Consider the following 18,303-nt stretch of genomic DNA (forward strand, 5'->3'; position numbering starts at 1 on the left):
GCTATTATTTGTAAAAATTATTGAACCACAGACAGCAATCGGAATACTGGCATTTCCATAACGCTTTGCTGCCGCTCATTCAGTCCACACTAGTAGCAGCTGCAGCTTTCATCTCTACAGTATATTTTCAAAAACATGAGGAAAAACTTAGCTTGAATTGTCTTTATTATGAAAACTAAAACAGGAAGTTTGCATATTCTCAATGTTGCTGTCGACGTCGATGTACGGACTTGCTTCTTCAAACCGGGTGGACAAAGTTTACAGACAAACGTTAAATTGTTTCCGTCTGAGTCAGTACTGTACTGACTTTAACGTTAAACTCTTTTAAATGCTCATACGCCGACGTCTAGAGGTAGAGTCTGACTCTGAGCGAGTGCTGCTGCAGCTCTCGGCTCTGCTCGCAGATTCCGCTGTTCCACTGTTGTTGTGAGGAGGAGTCTGATGACGTAGCAGGGGGTGACAGGCGCGTTGCCAGATCGGGTGGATTTCCTCATAATTTTGAAGCATGTTTACAGTGTGTTTTAACTGGGTTTTTGGCTGAAATGCATATGAAATCTGGCACATCTTTGAACGCCGTTATAATAGAGTGCTGAGAATGAACGCACTTTTGAACTCCGTTACACAGCGCTGAGAATGAACGCGTTCTCAATTACGTTCATTTAGCGGATATACAGTACGTTCAGTTCAAGTTCGCCCCAAAATACGAACGTGTTCATGAACGATCGTTCATTGAACGTGTTCAGGTACATCACTGCAAACCAAGTGATCAGAGGTCTCAGAGAGAAAGCTTGAAAATAATATTTAAAGTCTGGAAATGCTAAGCCTCCATCGAGTTTATTTCTTTGGGCCGTTGATCTCTTCAAGCACGGGCGTTTGTTGTTCCAAACGAATTTATATGAGGCAGAGTGCAATTTCTGCAGTAACCAACAGGAGGAGGCAACGGGAGCATTGAACTGATAAAATTAATTATGGGTAAAATATTCATTTTAATTATTGACGCACAGGCCTGTAATGCATTTTCTTATTTCAACCATCTGTTGAAGTCATTCGTAATCCTGTCACCCAAGCTGGAGTAATTATACCTTACCGTCTGGCTAATAGTGGGGAATATTTCAATCTCGAGACATTTAAAGTGCTCCACCATAAGTATGTTTGCAGGTAGGATGGTAGCCTTTGGCAGGCTCATTAAGTGGAAGAAAGGCAGATTGATCTTAAAGCCGGACAGGCTGCCAAATTCATCTATCACGCTGAGCAGGTGAGGTAAAGAGACGGAGGGATTCTGCATAAGCAGGAGTACATCATCTGCGTATAAGTTGATATGGTGATGTGTGTCCTGAATTGAAACAGGAGATATATTTATCTATTTATATACAGTTTCAAAGCATAAAATCCTGTTGGGCGCTTGTTTCACTCACCATGGACCCTTTCATTTAATTTCAAAACAAAACCGAAATCGAAAAAAGTTGAGGTTGCCCTCGTCTGCAAGATGTCGAGTTTACTTACTTTTATTTAGGCCCATCACTCCCAATGGAGCATAGGCCATCTACGACTTTTCTCCATCCAACACGGCTTTGGTCGAGGTTACATGCCAGGTAAAAATATTCTAAATGATAATTTACGTAAATAGGCGAGGAGGTATACAGGCTACTATTCCCTTTCCGTGTCCACCTCTAGGTGACACCCCTCACATCTGCCATGGAGAATCACACGCTGTGTGTCACTCTTCCAGAGAGAGATAGAGACAAAGGGAGATCGAGACAGAAAGAGCGATTAAAAGCTGAGAGGAAGAGAAAGAGAGAATAGCTAGGAGAGAGGGAGAGATAGAGGGGAGAGGAGCAGATAACAGATAAGAGAGTAATTTAGTATGAAGAGATTATAGAGAAGAGGGAGATAGTTGGAAGAGAGAGAGTGAGAGAGAGAGAGAGAGAGAGAGAGAGAGAGAGAGAGAGAGAGAGAGAGAGAGAGAGAGAGAGAGAGAGAGAGAGAGAGAGAGAGAGAGAGAGAGAGAGAGAGAGAGAGAGAGAGAGAGAAAAAGAGAGAGAAAGAGAGAGAAAGAACATGATAAAGAGGAAATTAAGAATGAATAGATTGGGAAAATAAAGGGGGGAATAAAGTAAGAAGAGGCAGGTTGAGAGAAGAGACATAGTTCAGTTATGGCGAAAGAGAGAACATTTTTAAAGAGAGAATTTAAGTTGATGAATGAAAGGATGAAAAGAGAGTAATATAATGATTTGGAAGAGAGAGTCTGTGAGAGTGTGTGTGTGAGAGGGAGAGAGATAGATTAAAAGCTGGCAGAGAGAGAGACAGAGAGAGAGGGGGCAGAGAGAAAGAGAGACATAAGGAGTTGAAAGAAAGTATGGAGATTGGCAGGATGAGAGAGGAATGATGAGGTTCTGCAATCCTTTAGAGAGTTTAGTGTTATCATCTGTAGGCTTAACACACACACACACACACACACACACACACACACACACACACACACACACACACACACACACACACACACACACACACACACACACACACACACACACACACACACACACACACACACACACACACACACACACACACACACACACACACAAAGACAGAGACATACACATACACACACACACACAGAGAACCAGACACGCAGAAACACACACATAGAGACACACACACACACAGAGACACACACACACACACACACAGAGAACCAGACACACAGAAACACACACATAGAGACACACACACACACACACACACACACACACACACACACACACACACACACACACACACACACACACACACACACACACACACACACACACACACACACACACACACACACACACACACACACACACACACACACACACACACACACACACACACAGGATAGACACAGACACACACACGCACACACTCACATCCAGTAGACAAAGGAACATACACACACACTCACACACACAGAGAAAGACAGACACAGACACACACACACAGACACACATACACACGTATACACAAAGTCATACACATACACTCAAGAACAGATGGAAACACTCTCACACAGAATTTTCCTCTTTCAATAATAATCACACACACACAGAGACACACACACATCACACAGAGCCTATGATGCTTAGGGATGCCCCCCGAAACCCGGTTCTAAACGGGAACCGGTACTAAATTAGAAAAAACTGAGTTCAAGTTTCAAGTTTCAAGTTTCTTTAATAGTTGTCATACAGAAGTACAGAATACTTTCATACAAAATGCTTCTTACTGTTACGCTCCAGAGACTGTGCTAGACAAGATAGTATCAAATAACTGTGTGTGTGTGTGTGTGTGTGTGCGTGCGTGCGTGCGTGCGTGCGTGCGTGCGTGCGTGCGTGCGTGTGTGTGTGTGTGTGTGTGTGAGAGAGGTAGGGTTTTTGTGCATGTGATAATTTCTCTGTTTGTGTGTATACAGTATGTGCACACATACCTGTTTGTGCATTACTGTGTGTGTGTGTGTGTGTGTGTGTGTGTGTGCGACAGTGCGTGTGTTTGCGTGCGTGCACCCCCTTTCATGTGTGTGTGTGTGTCTGTGTGTCTGTGTGTTTGTGTCGATCACTCAGCACTCCGGTGTTAAAACCTTTCTCTCTGCCAGCTGGTCAAAGATTACAGAGCACACACTTATTTACTAAAACACACACACCTCGTCCGTTCACACGCCACCTACACACACTTTACACCCTGCTGAAGGAATGTGCACGGGGGCTGGGTGCTAATGGTTACGGTGATAAACAGCAGGTGAGGTTAAGCTCTCTGGGTCAGCCGGTCAGCCAGTGGGAAGTGTGACGTTACCGGAGAAATAGGAGGCTCGGTCGCGGGGGAAATTAACGGCAGGTTACGTCACGGGGGGGGGGGGGGGGGGTGAATAGGAGGTGATGTCATGGGAGGAAATTAATCGGAGGTGATGTCCTCGTTAAAAATCTGTAGGACAGGAACCGACTGCATAGATATCAGGAAGATCCATTTTAATAGTGTAAGTAAAGGATTTTCTCATGTTGATGTTAAAACTAGCCACACAGCCTATATCTATTTTCTATCTCTTTGCTTGGTCAAGCTGGAGGTGGTGGCAGAGAGGAGGACGAGGAAAAAGCTGGACGCTATACTGGAAAACCCCTCCCACCCCCTCTATGAGGAGCTAGCCAAGATGAGGAGCACGTTCAGCCACAGACTTATCCCCCGACTCACCACAAATCACCTCGGCCAGTCCTTCGTGCCAGTAGCCAGCAGGCTCCACTATGGGCACGGACTGTTGTCAATATGCGGAGAGCTAACGGCTGGAGAACTTGAGAACTGTTAGGACTCTTAATAATAAACACTGCTCAGACTCTGGTGCAGTGTGTTACTACGTTATGGACCATGTATACTATCATCACTATTATTACTGACTGATTGAATCCTGCAGTTTAACACTATTATTACTAGTATTACTATGTTCTATCATTTCTATGTGTATTACTATTACTATTGCTATTGCTATTATTACCACTTCTGCCTGCCCCCCCCCCCCCCCCCCCATTGCTGCTATGACACCTGAATGCCCCCAAGGGGATTAATAAAGGATAAATGAACGCTTGACTTATACATTATCTACAAACGGCAAATTTCATCATCAATATGTGGCCAAAAGATTAAAAGAAATTAATATTTTTAAGGCCAAACAAATACGCCTCACTGGTATAACCCTTTCACTACCGCACTACCAAAGGGTTAACCCTTTCACTGCAACAATACAGAAGGTTAACCCTTTCACTACCACACTACAGAAGGTTAACCCTTTACTACCACACTACAAACGGTTAACCGTCTGTAGTGTGGTAGTGAAAGGATTAAGCTCACAGAAGTTCCCAGTGCCCTGTTTACAGAAATGAGCTACTTATTGAAGAAGTTGTTCATTAACAGAGAACATTTGGTGCTTTTCCACAGGGGGCTGTTCGATGAGAACGACTTTTTCACAAAGGACCCATGAGGGGAAAAAGGTCCTACAATTATAATAATAATATTTTTTTTTACTTTTTGCAATAGGCTGATGATAATAATGTTTATGTAAATACTATGTGCTGCTGAGACCAAGGACAACAATGAAAATAAATTTGTGACAACAAAGATAAGTCTTTGATAATGTTAGGATGCATGACTTGTTGTGAAGTGGATTTTAATAATTGCCAAATAAACTCAACTAAACTAAAAATACAATAGTTCTTCAGCTATTCTTCTAGGGGCTCGATGGCATTAGTCCTGTTTATTAGCGTTCCTCATTGAGACTGATCAATCAGGAACACTAACGATAACACCAGAACACAAAGACAAGAGTCTAGCATTTTATTTAGCCTTTATTTAACCAATTAAATTAAGAACACATTTGTATTCACAATGACGGCCTGGCAAGGTTGTAAATAAATAAATAAATACATAATAATAATAATAATAATAATAATAATAATAATAATAATAATAATAATAATAATAATAATAATAATAATAATAATAATAATAATAATAAGCCAAAATGAACAATCAAGATAAGACTATTGTATACAGATACATCACAGACGTAAGAGAATAATTAAGGCGAGACACTGCAGGTGAATAGTCAAATATACTTTTTTTGTTGATTTTGAGATTTTGTTATATTTTGCTTCCTAAACATGTCTTCTATGAAACTAGTGACAATAAAACGTCAATAACACACATTTAGTTGTTTATTTTACATCATTTTGCTTTATTGCATCCATAAATGTGTACATATTTAATGGGGAAGTGCCTCATTTGCATATATAAACATAAATTTCAGAAAACTTGCAATATATTTTTTCTTAGTTTATATGTACATAACAAATTGGGAAAGTTTCATAGTGATATCTATTCAAATATTTTTTGCCTATTAGGGGGTACTACACTGTACTACACTGTTTGTAGCGTGTGTGTAGTTCTGTTCAGTTCAATAACATCATTATTATTATTATTCAGTTATCAGGCATGTGTTTAGGTTGTCTATTACTAATGGTTTGATTAGGTATTGTGTTTGTAAATATCTGTTTAAAAAAAAAGTATGGCATTTTACAATACAGAACTTTGAAGGCGTTTTCCCAAAAATGAGTTTTAAGAGTTTTTCCTCATACTCTGAGCCAGAAATCTCCACTTCAGTAGCACTCACATACACCAACCCTTCCAGTTCTATTCATATCTATGTTCTGAAGGTATTTACAGAAGGGTTTGTTGATATCGCATTCATACCCTGATTTATATCACATTTTATTCCTAAAAACATGGCGAAATATGGAATTTTACCATAAAAATGGACTGAATGGAGTATTTTCTGATTTATGGAGTGATAAAAAGAGATATCCAAAATCCCCTCTGTAATAACCTTTGGCTCTAATATGTCAACAAAATGAAACTATAATTTTGAAAATGGCTTTATCCAATGTTCAGATTTCTGTCCTGGAATTATATGCATATTTAAGTAGATCATGCCTCATTTGCATATTTAAACATACAATTTCAGAAAACTTGTAATACAAAAAAGTCTTGTCTTAATATAAGTAATCAACTGGGGAAGTTTCATTGTGATATCTATTAGTTAATTTTTTTACCCTATTCACCTGCAGTGTCTCCCCTTAAAACACACACCAAACAACCAACCAAATACAATGACAAGGTATGTAAGTTAATTCAGATTTACATGTCAGTTAGAAGTGTTAGGGATTGTATGCGACCACAATTGCACGACACAGACAGGCAATCAGAGTTAGCCAAAACAAGGGCATGATTTATTAATACACAAAAATAGCGGCACTGACCCTTTAAGGGTAAAAAAACACTAAAGTCCAGTAACACAAAAATAGCAGCACTGTGCCTTTAAAAGGCGACTTAAAAGGTACACGGGAATCCTCTAGAACACGGGCATCTTCCCGACCAGAACGCTGCCGACGGGCAACGCAGCAAACAGGGGGTCCAAGGGGAATGGGGTGAGAACACGGGCATCCTCCCATGGAACAATAGAGAGCGATGAAGCGGTCTCACCCCAGGAACAAGGTCCATGAAGAGGGAGTAGAGAAGTAGCTGCCATGACGTCTCACCCCAGAGACGCTGCGGTAGATGGTAGCAAAGGAACATAGGGATCCTCCCGTGGAAGTCTAGAGAGCGAAGACGATGACCCACTCCAGAAAACGGCGATAGGTGGTAGTGTACAGAGTCGACCTGGCAAGGAGTGGAAGGCAACCAGCAGTACTAATACTCTCCCGAGAAGCTGATTGCCAACCACTCACAGGTGCGCGAGGAAGAAAGTTTGGCACGCCCCCTCGTTCGGCAGCATGCAGTCCTACCCAGCCCTCACAGTACCCCCCCCCCCCCCCTCCACGGGAGCCACCAGGTGACCAGCCAGGCCTGCAGGGGTGGAAACATTTATTTTCAGAGAGCGGGGCAGGGGACCTGACAGAACAACAAACAAAAAAAATGGAGGCCATGCTAGCAGGGGAAGCTACACATAAAGTGGGGCTAGCAGAGGGACAGGGTAGCTGCCAGGGCATTACTAGCAACAGGGCCTATGCTAGCTGCAACACATACATCCGCATAGAGGCTGCGCTAGCTGCCGAAGCTAAGCTAGCAGACAGGCTGGACTAGCATGATAACACATGGGGTTAGCTGCAGGGGCTAAGCTAGCAGACTGCTGGACTAGCTGAGGAAGCCGGTTAGCTGCAGGGGCTCTCTAATACACTGTCTGTGCCGGCTGGGGTCGTCGACAGGGCCAGGTCGTAACTGTTAGGGATTGTATGCAACCCCAATTGCACGACACAGACAGGTAATCAGAGTTAGCCAAAACAAGGGCATGATTTATTAATACACAAAAATAGTAAAAAGCACTAAAGTCCAGGAACACAAAAATAGCAGCACTTTGCCTTTAAAGGGCGACCAAAAAGGTACACAGAAATCCTCTAGAACACAGGCATCTTCCTGACCAGAACGCTGCCGACGGGCAACGCAGCAAACAGGGGGTCCAAGGGGAATGGGGTGAGAACACGGGCATCCTCCCGTGGAACAATAGAGAGCGATGAAGCGGTCTCACCCCAGGAACGAGGTCCATGAAGAGGGAATAGAGAAGTAGCTGGCATGACGTCTCACCCCAGAGACGCTGCGGTAGATGGTAGCAAAGTTGAATTGCACGACATCTGAAGTGGGAACATAGGGATCCTCCTGTGTGTAGCAGCCTGAATATTCTACAAAGTATTCAGTAGTGCTAACTAACTGTTACTTTCCCTGTGTGTGTATAACGTGTGATTTACAGTGTTCCTTTGGATAGCCTAACAGTGTTCCTTTGGATAGCTCGCCCAGTCTAAGGACGAGGTGAGGTGCTACTCTTATCCAGATGCAGTATGGATTATTAGCAATAACATTGAGCCTTGATTCCCTTTCTGGAGCGGTCCTTGAGTGGGACCAGTGGAGGTTGCCAGCAGGGGGCGGAACAGCAGTGGTAGCAGGTGGAGCAGTGGAGAGAAGCAAGCGACGAGGAAGAGGGATTTACCTGGAGACGAGGCGAGGAGGAAGTTCTCTTCTGCGTTGGATTTGGCCGTGAACGGTCGCAGCTCCCACCAGCAGAGGACGCCATACAGCACGCTCTGCCCGCTAACCACTGCCTGCTGTTCGCCCAACCTGCTGGCTGTGCTCGCGGATTGCCGATGCCATTTTGTCATCCGGACTAGTGGTGACAAGAGTGGGTCCGCCATCTTGGCTAAGTACTAACAGTACCACGTGTGTATCAACAGCAACGTCCATTGAAGTGAACGCTAATCACCAGTGTCTAAGGGGTACCCCAAACAATTTAAGCCGGGTTAGGTTAGGTTTTCTTTGATAACGTGAGCCCACATTTATTGGTTATTTTTGTTATTGGTTTATTTGACTGTTTGATTCTGAGACTCCCAATGTGTCTACGTTCTATGCCTGGGTTCCCCCAGTACAAGCGGGGTGGTTTAATGTATTGAGCACTCGGTGCCTATGGTGGGAAGAGCTTCCCCTACATTGATTACAAGAGCACCCGGTGCCATATGAGTAAACATTAACGTTGTAATGTATAATCTGCCCAGGCTTAACTAAACGTAGATTTAATTGGGATCATTGTGTGTGTCTCTTTCTTTGAGTTCCATTTGCTATTTTATTCTCCGGGTAAATATTGTGACGGCATAATTATTTAACCCTTACACCCCATTTACAGAATAGCATTTGAAGGGTCTATACAGGTGGTCAAGGAAGGGTACTGCTAAAAGGGAAGCCCAATAATACTATTGAACTGACAGTCACTGGGTGTGGGAGGGCTGTCGGAGGTACTGAGGGAGTGAGGGTGTGTGGGGAGCTACTGCTGACCGCCTTGGAAGGCGAGGGAGACCAGAGTACCAGTCCCCAGGTTAGTAATTCCTGGGCCCCATCCACTCCAGCTGCAAGCCCTCCAGTACGACGTTCCGGGCCAAAGACGGGGGTACTTATAGGTCCAATACTATAGTATCCTACTACCCAGTGTCTGTGTACTACTACTCCCACAAGCAGGGATAATCCACCCTTCTACACGTGGAAGTCTAGAGAGCGAAGACGATGACCCACTCCAGAAAACGGCGATAGGTGGTAGTGTAGCTGACCCCTATTAGTCGATTAGTCGACTAATCGGTCGAAATGAGCCATAGTCGACTGCCAACCTCTTAGTTGAATAAAATAAATAATAAAAAAGTTTTTTATAAAAAAATAACAATTTCTTATAAAAAATGTTATCATTCTTTCCAAAAGAAAAGAGGCATAGAAGCGTGGCTAACGCTAATGGCACGCATACCAGAGGCTAACTGCCTACGAAAACAGGCACAGAGGCACTGAAAGAGGATTTCACCCATCTAATGAACACACAGACTAGACAAATATCAAGATGTATCCATCAGTGGACCATTTGCATGCTTTTGCAGAGGACAAAAAGCCTTCAGTCGACTCCTTCAGACATTAAGCACCCCCCACAGCCCAAATGGAATGATTTAAAAAAAGAAAAAACATCCAAATCCTTAGTCGGGGACAGCCCTATAGTGTACAGAGACGACCTGGCAAGGAGCTGATTGCCAACCACTCACAGGTGTGCGAGGAAGAAAGTTCGGCACGCGCCCTCGTTGGGCAGCATGCAGTCCTACCCAGCCTTCACAAGAAGGCTGGGTGACAGTTGCAGGTATGTATAATAGACCTGTTTGCTGTTTACAAACATACCGTGTTCGAGCCAATTAACAATACCAACTGAGTCACATGACTAAGTTACCCCAGACCTGCGTGAGCTACTGCGCCAAAATAAGTACAATGGGGCTCTATGGAGAAACCATGACACTCACTGACTTAAAGTTGTTTCAAACGAAAACGGCTGTATGTCATTTAGCCAAATCAGCATGGCAGGGAGTGTGAGTCTTTCAACTTTTACATATATAGCCAGGCCCATTTCTTGCCATATGCGGACTATGCGGTTGCATAGGGCCCCCGAAGCCACCAGGGGGCCCCATAAAATACGATACATTTTTTTAAATAAAGATTATAATTAGTTTTGTTTTATTCACCCAATACACTGTATATATATATATCTCCTGTAGGGATGTAATAAATCATCAGCTTGAAAATGTTTACTGTTTATGACCGCAAGTGAGCGTTTCTTTATAAAATAAAAAGTAGCTTACTAACAAAAATGTAGTTGCATTTTCAAACTTTATTCAACTTTAACTTAATCTTAAATAGTTCCATTTCAATTTCAATATTGTAAGTCAGAAATGTAAGGAACATGAAGTATCCTTCTAATTTATGTGCATTTGGGAGATGTTATAATGCAGATTCCGTAAATCCTGTACATTTTCAGAGGTTTCTTGATGTAGGGGAGCCCCAGTGTTTCCTATTTATTATAATTGTCTCTGTCATTGCTCGGGTCAACTTGAGATGTTTGATTTGAATTTGTGAGAAAAATATATATATATGTTTTTTACACGGATCTAGCCTCTTTTGATTGAAATTGATTGATTGAAAAGTTTATTAACAGATTGCAGAATGGGTACAGTACAGTACAGCTCAATACATACAATTGTTAAGGGGATGCAGACCAGAGAAAGACTTTCGTCTTGTTTACATCAGGGTCCCCCATTTTCAATTCATCATAACATATATACATGACATACAGATAGACAGTACTGCTACATCTATACATTTATGACATATCAGATTTGCAAATACAGTACTTTTTGTGATATAAAAGTGTCCAGAAAAAGAGTGTATATACATTTGACGTAGAAACTGTACATTGGAGGAGGTTGGGTGGGGTTGGGTGGGTGGGTGGGTGGGGGCTGTACATTGGAGGTGGGGGGGGGGTTGGGTAGGGGACACCCACACATTGTACTCTGTACATTGGAATACTGACAAAGCCATACTTGGTCATTTACTGTACAACTAGGTTAGGACATTTGTAGGGGCCAGTTTCGAATTGCAGTCTCCCGTAGGTGTTTTTTGAGAGTGTTTTTGAAAGTGGGTAGTGATTCACATTCCTTTACAGCTTTGGGTAGGGCGTTCCACATTGATGTGGCATAATTGCGAAACGTTTAGTCCCTTGTTTGAGCCGAATCTGGGTTTAACATGATTTGTGGAGCTCCCTCTGGTGTTGTGATCGTGGTATTCACTGACCTTTGGGAAGTATTTTGACATGTACATGGGTACCTTGGTCGCGTAGTGTATCTTGTAGACCAGGCCCATTGCAAATTGCTGTACTCTGTTGTCTACTCTAAGCCATCCTAGGTTGTCAAAGTGGGCAGGGGTGAGGTGGGTTCTAGGAGTCAGGTCAAGCAGTAGTCTGACCAGCTTGTTTTGAGATGTTTGTAATTTGTTTTTTAGTGCCTTTGAGGTGCTTTGGTACCATGAGGTGCAAGCATATTCGTAGTACCCTTGAATGAGTGCTCCTGCTAGAGTCTTCAGGGTATTCTTGTTTACCAGAGAGGAGATCCGGTACAAGAATCGAGTTTGTTGGTTGACTTTTTTTATTTTCCTCTTAACACTTTCAGCGCCATGTTTAGTCCCCATCTCTACCTCTAGGTGGCCAGCTTAAAATAGTCATTTCGGCAGTGTTTCACTATGTTCGCAGAGCTGTGTGTGTGTTCTGTATTATAGCTGTGGAGACAATGGTGTGGCTCATCTGACAGATACGACTTGTAGTGCAACATGGAAAAAATGGTTTGTTTCTACACAATGTAGTTTTTTTATCCACTTTTTCTCCTCCTATTTTTCTGTATTTTTCTCCCATCCCAATTTAGTCGTTATGCCAATTCCCCCCTCCCCTTCCTGGTCGTTGCGCGCATTTGCCCGCTACTTGCCGGTCTAGGGAGCCCTGAAGTCTATCAGATGCCTCCTCCGATACATAGGAGATAGCCAGCAGCCTCTTTTCACCTGACAGCGCGGACTCTCATTGGTGAAGTGTAACGCGTGGGAGGATCACACTACCTTCACCAGTTCTTTCCCTTGCTGTGCAGGCGCCCTGACCGACCTGTAGGAGTCGCTGTTTACAACAACCAGGATACCACCCACCGGCTTCCCACCCGCTGACACTGCCAATTGTGTCAGTATGACGACCGGCCAAGCCGGAGGCACCGCTGACAGCCGGATTCGATACCAGTGTCTCTGCGGTGGTAGACAGGCGCTTAGTCCGCTGCGCTACCTGGCCGCCCATACACACTGTAGTTTGTAGTTTATTACACGCTAAACATCGTGCATTTCCAAGATAATCCAGTATTTTTTCATAGATCCCAAGATAAAACGTGTTATGTGCAATAAACCCGAATCGTTCTGGTTGATTCCCTGAATCCCCAAATACTCCCAAATCAAAGGTATGTAACATGTACATATGTACCTTCACAGGTAGTTTTAACCAAAAACTGTGATCGTGTTTGCCGAGCATGTTTTACGTCCGGTAAAACACAGAACTGTGATCGTTAGAAAAAATAGAAGATTAGATGGTAAAATACGCTTAGGCAACGGAATTTCTAGGCGATCAATGTGAATCTCTGTGCAAGCAGGAGGAGGAGCCCCTACCAAAAATAAATAAAAAGGAAGACGTGTATCCACGCCAATGCAATTTCAGTTCAGACATAGCCAATACTGCCACCTGGTGATATTCTATCGGCATTGCAATTCCAACTTATACAAATGACCCAGGGACGGCTAGAATGACCCGGATGATGAGTTAGAACGGGGATCAGAGGAAAAAGATCAAATGATCTAAAAACGTAATATTACATGGTTGCCGCTCAACCGCTGGTGAGCAAACACGTAATATTACGTGAATGCACCAGATTGATGCATTTAAATGTTAAATGCATGCCCATCTTAAATGGTTTGGAATCCCCCCACCATAGTTTCACAAAATAGGGGCCCCCAAACAACATTTCGCATATAGGGCCCCCAAACAGCTAGAAACTTCCGGCTTTGGCATGGATTGATTGTTTAGATCGCTAGCATGGCTAACAAATGCAAATATATTGTAGTCTGCCCCGTTGTTCTGACCAGGATTACGTTCCTTTCTGCCTCGGGTCTGCGAGCGCATTATTAGTCATGACGTCATCGGCGAACAGGTCTATAGGTAGCTGTTGTAGGGTTGCCAACCGCCTGTGTTACAGCCTCTGTCTCCGGGAAAGGAGAGAATCCAAACCCAGGGATTTTTACATGCTTTAAAGGTGAAATTTAAGAGATAACAGTAATTGGATGTGGAGAATTATCAGGCGCAACGTTATGGTTTGTAAAGGGAGAAGTCCAAGTGGTTAATGACTCAAGAGCGGCAGGTAATCAGGCAACTCCGAAGCTGAGGGCAGAGGAGAGGGGCTCAATTCTGAAGGGCCTAGCTCCATTCATGGCAGGAATGAAATGTAGGCTCATATTTTTCATAATAAAGATAGCATATAGAGAATATAGAATCTAGAAAATAAAGATATCATATAGAGCATATAGAAAATAAAGATAGCATAATACAGAATATAGAAAAGAAAGATGGCATATAGAGAATATAGAAAATAATGATAGCATATAGAGAATATAGAAAAGAAAGATAGCATATAGAGAATATAGATAAGAAAGATAGCATATAGTCAATATAGAAAAGAAAGATAGCATATAGAGAATATAGATAAGAAAGATAGCATATAGTCAATATAGAAAAGAAAGATAGCATATAGAGAATATAGATAAGAAAGATAGCATATAGAGAATATAGAAAAGAACAATAGCATAATGTAAACGGTTGATTCTGCATCACCAGTGCTTTTAAAGCAACGTTATCTTTTAATCCATCTGTCATATTTGTATTTGTATGTAGGCCTATTGTTCTCCATAATGTAATGGATATGACTGTTTTGTACGTATTGGACTACAGATGGAAATTAGCTTCTTGTAAAATCTCCTTGTCTACAGTACCACAAATGATTAATGCACACTGTCCTTTTCATGAACCAAACAAACGGAACTAAACTTTAATGTCCATGTCCTTTCATCAACACCACTGACGCTACGATTTCCTCCCCTCCAATAATGAAGCATGACATTCCCTTTCATGATCACAATGAGTCATGGATGGATAATACATCTCTTGGGTGCAGTTCTGTATCACACTAGCTCCCGCTCAGCGTCTCATTGCATATATCTCGCTTCAGCATATATATACTGAATACATTTCAAAATGTACCTTTAAATGCCAGCATTCATCTGGCCACACCCCCATCCGCTTACCTACATAAGCAGGGGTGGTGCCACACACTCATCTCCTTCTCAGATTTCATCACAAGCAACATGTTGCTCATATGCCCACTTGACGTGGAGAAAAATATTTACTCTGAGGAAAGGAAGAACAAGGAGATACGTTGACATCATATCTTTATTTTCTCTCTCACTATTTTCGAGAAAATACGGCGATATTGTCTTCGTCACTGGAGTGTCTGGAAGATGGTGATCATTCTAAAATCCTCCACTGGTTTTCGTATTGGGAGCACGCCACTGCATGCCTCTCAACTGCAGTTCCTTGCTGTGGCTGGATTGCGGTAAAACCTTTCAGGACACAGCTGAACTGTAGGACGCGCCGCTGTTGTGAGAAGCGGTGAGTTCCAGGTTGGTGAGCAGTGATGCCACTAACGCGTTACTAAGTAACGCGTTACAGTAATCTGATTACTTTTCCCCGAAAATAGTAATCTAACGCGTTAATCTTTAAAAGCCAGTAATCTGATTGCAGTTACTTGTCCAAGTGGCTGTGCGTTACTATTTCGTTACTATCTCATCATAAATTCATAATGCAGGCGGAATGCAGTATTTTATTTCGTTTTAGACAGTCAAAAATACGCTTGCAGCTGTATTTCCTTGTATTGGGGGAGTGACGTCACAGCACGCAACCTCAAGTTGTTCCATGCTGGTGGGCCCGGCTGTTATTGTTGTGACAGATGGGTCTCCGTGAACGCGAACACTGCTGTTGAGCGAAAGTCATTGCTCTTTGCTACGAGGGACCGGAGCTCATCCATTTTATTGCAGAGAGAGTTCACGTTTGAGAGGAATATACCCGGGAGAGGAGGACGAGATCCTCTCCGGCGGAGGCGAGCCAGGGAGCCAGCCCTTTTGCCGCGCTGCCGCCTGACCCACTTCACAGCCTGGATGAAGACCGCGGTTCCCCTCACGAGCACATCCAACAGATCCGTGGAGCGGGTGAGTAGTTGAGGGAAAATGTCAAGTAGGATTGATTTCCCAATGTTCAGCAGTTCTTCTTTAGAGTAAGAAGTAACACAGGACGCTGGGACTAAACAAAACAAACAGAACACAATGCATCACTAGGAACATTAGAACCATATCTGAATAGGGCAGGCCTCAAAGGTAGGCTACATATCAGCCTACATGTGGTGAATGAATGAATGAATGAAAACTTTATTTAACATATTGCAGAATGGGTACAATACAGTACGGCTCAATACATACAATTGTTAAGGGGATGCAGACCTGAGAAAGACGTTTGTCTTGTTTCCATCAGGGTCCCCCATTTTCAATTCATATAGACATTTATGACATACACAACATACATGACATTTATGGCATAGGGACATATAGGTATTTAGTACTGATACATTTGTGACATAAACGGTATTCAAATATACAGTACTGTTACCCCTAGATCCTGACAGAGTATATACATATGATGGGGAGGGGATTGTTCATTAGGAGGGGGTGGGTGGGTGGGAGAGAAATATACATACGGCGGGGAGGGAATATATACATGCGGTGGGGAGGAGACTGTCTATTAGGAGGTGGTGGGGGTTTTGGGCATTTACGGTGGCCAGTTTCGAATTGCAGCCTCCCGTAGGTGCTCTTTAAGAGCGGTTTTGAATGAGGGTAGTGATTCACATTCCTTTACAGCTTTGGGTAGGGCGTTCCACATTGTTGTGGCATAATTGCGAAACGTGTTTAGTCCCTTGTTTGAGCCGAATCTGGGTTTTACATGATTTGTTGAGCTTCCTCTGGTGTAGTGGTTGTGGTATTCACTGACCTTTGGGAAGTATTTTGACATGTACATGGGTACCCCGGTCGTATAGTGTATCTTGTAGACCAGGCCCATTGCAAGTTGCTGTACTCTGTCGTCTACTCTAAGCCATCCTAGGTTGTCAAAGTGGGCAGGGGTGAGGTGGGTTCTGGGGTTCAGGTCAAGTAGTAGTCTGACCAGTTTGTTTTGTGATGTTTGTAATTTTGTTTTTGTTTTGTGATGTTTGTAATTTTGTTTTAAGCGCCTTTGAGGTGCTTTGGTACCATGAGGTGCACGCATAGTCGTAGTACCCTTGAATGAGTGCTCCTGCCAGAGTCTTCAGGGTATTCTTGTTTACCAGAGAGGAGATCCGGTACAAGAATCTAGTTCGTTGGTTGGTGTTATTGACCATTTATCTTTTGTGAAATCTATAGATCTATAGATAGGCCTACCTGCCCTATTAGTACCTTTTACTCAAACTGAGTACATTTTACTAAATTCTTTTTTGTCATTCTTATGTTGTGGCAGCAGCAGGGATGACGACTTCGTAACCTAGTTACTTTCAAAGTATCTAAGTTACTCTGATAATCAAGTAATCAGTAAAGTAACTAAGATTACTTTTTAAAGGAGTAATCAGTAATCTGTGGCATCACTGTTGGTGAGTGATGTTTTGCTTGCGGCTCCACTTGTCTGGTAGTTCTATGGGGGCTGGCTGACAATGTTTACGAACACCGGCCCCAGATTAAGGTCTTTTGTTCAGCCTCTTAGGCAACAGCGGAAGACCTTGATCTGAAGCCCATTATAGTTAACTAGTGGGCCACGACCATTAACACTGGTGATCCCTGTGTTTTCTGGACGAGTGGATGTTTTCTCTGTCACCGTGTAGGCCCCGTCTTTCATATCCAAATGAGAGTATTCCCTCACGAGGAAATATGGGCATGGATGTTCATTAGAAGTTCAGGTGATAGCTGCTTAGCTTACGTACTAGTGGTGGCCTACTGTTAGCCAGTCAGCTGTTAGCTGCGGCGCTAGCCTGCTGTGATCACTAGGCTAGGAAACGTTAGCTTGCGTGCTAGTCGTGGCCTACCTAGGCTAGGCTAGGAAACGTTAGCTTGCTGCTATCGGCCGTGGCCCAGCGCGGGGTGGCTCCGGCCCCTCGCGCGCCGCCGCGGTTCCCAACTCCCCTCTCCCTCACGGGGAGAGGCGGGGGGGATTCGAAGTCTCCCCTCTGGTCGCGTGCGCCGTTCGCTCTGCGTCTCGTGGGCAGGGGCGGTAGCGCCCGCCGGTTAGAGCGGCCGTTAGCTTAATGCTACTCTGTTGAACGTGCTTTGATTATAACATGTTTTAAACACTCTTGACTACGACGTCATCTTTGACAGAGGATGTTCGTCGAACCTGCCCTGGGACAGGACGGCAAGGACTGCGTCAACAAGGGGGACCGTAGCGACGGGATGGAGTGGTGACGCTGCCCAGATCGACAACACAGAACGGCTGTGTTTACTACGGTGCCTTGAGACTGCACTTCGCTTGATCTACGCTCCGGGTAGGCAAGGTTTGGACCAGACCTTGAGCACGTCTTCCTGCTTTCCCTTCTAAATGTTTTGTAAATAACAATGTTTTCCAAAACGAGTGTTGCTGCACTACATTTAGGATACGATGCGAGTTATGTGTGAATTGTCTTGTCACTGGTATTAGCTTCTTCATGCAAATAGGGTTGTTTATTACAGATGTGAAAATGATCT

Source organism: Notolepis coatsorum (assembly GCF_963971535.1).
Source record: "Notolepis coatsorum genome assembly, chromosome: 5".
NCBI classification, from domain to species: Eukaryota; Metazoa; Chordata; class Actinopteri; order Aulopiformes; family Paralepididae; genus Notolepis; species Notolepis coatsorum.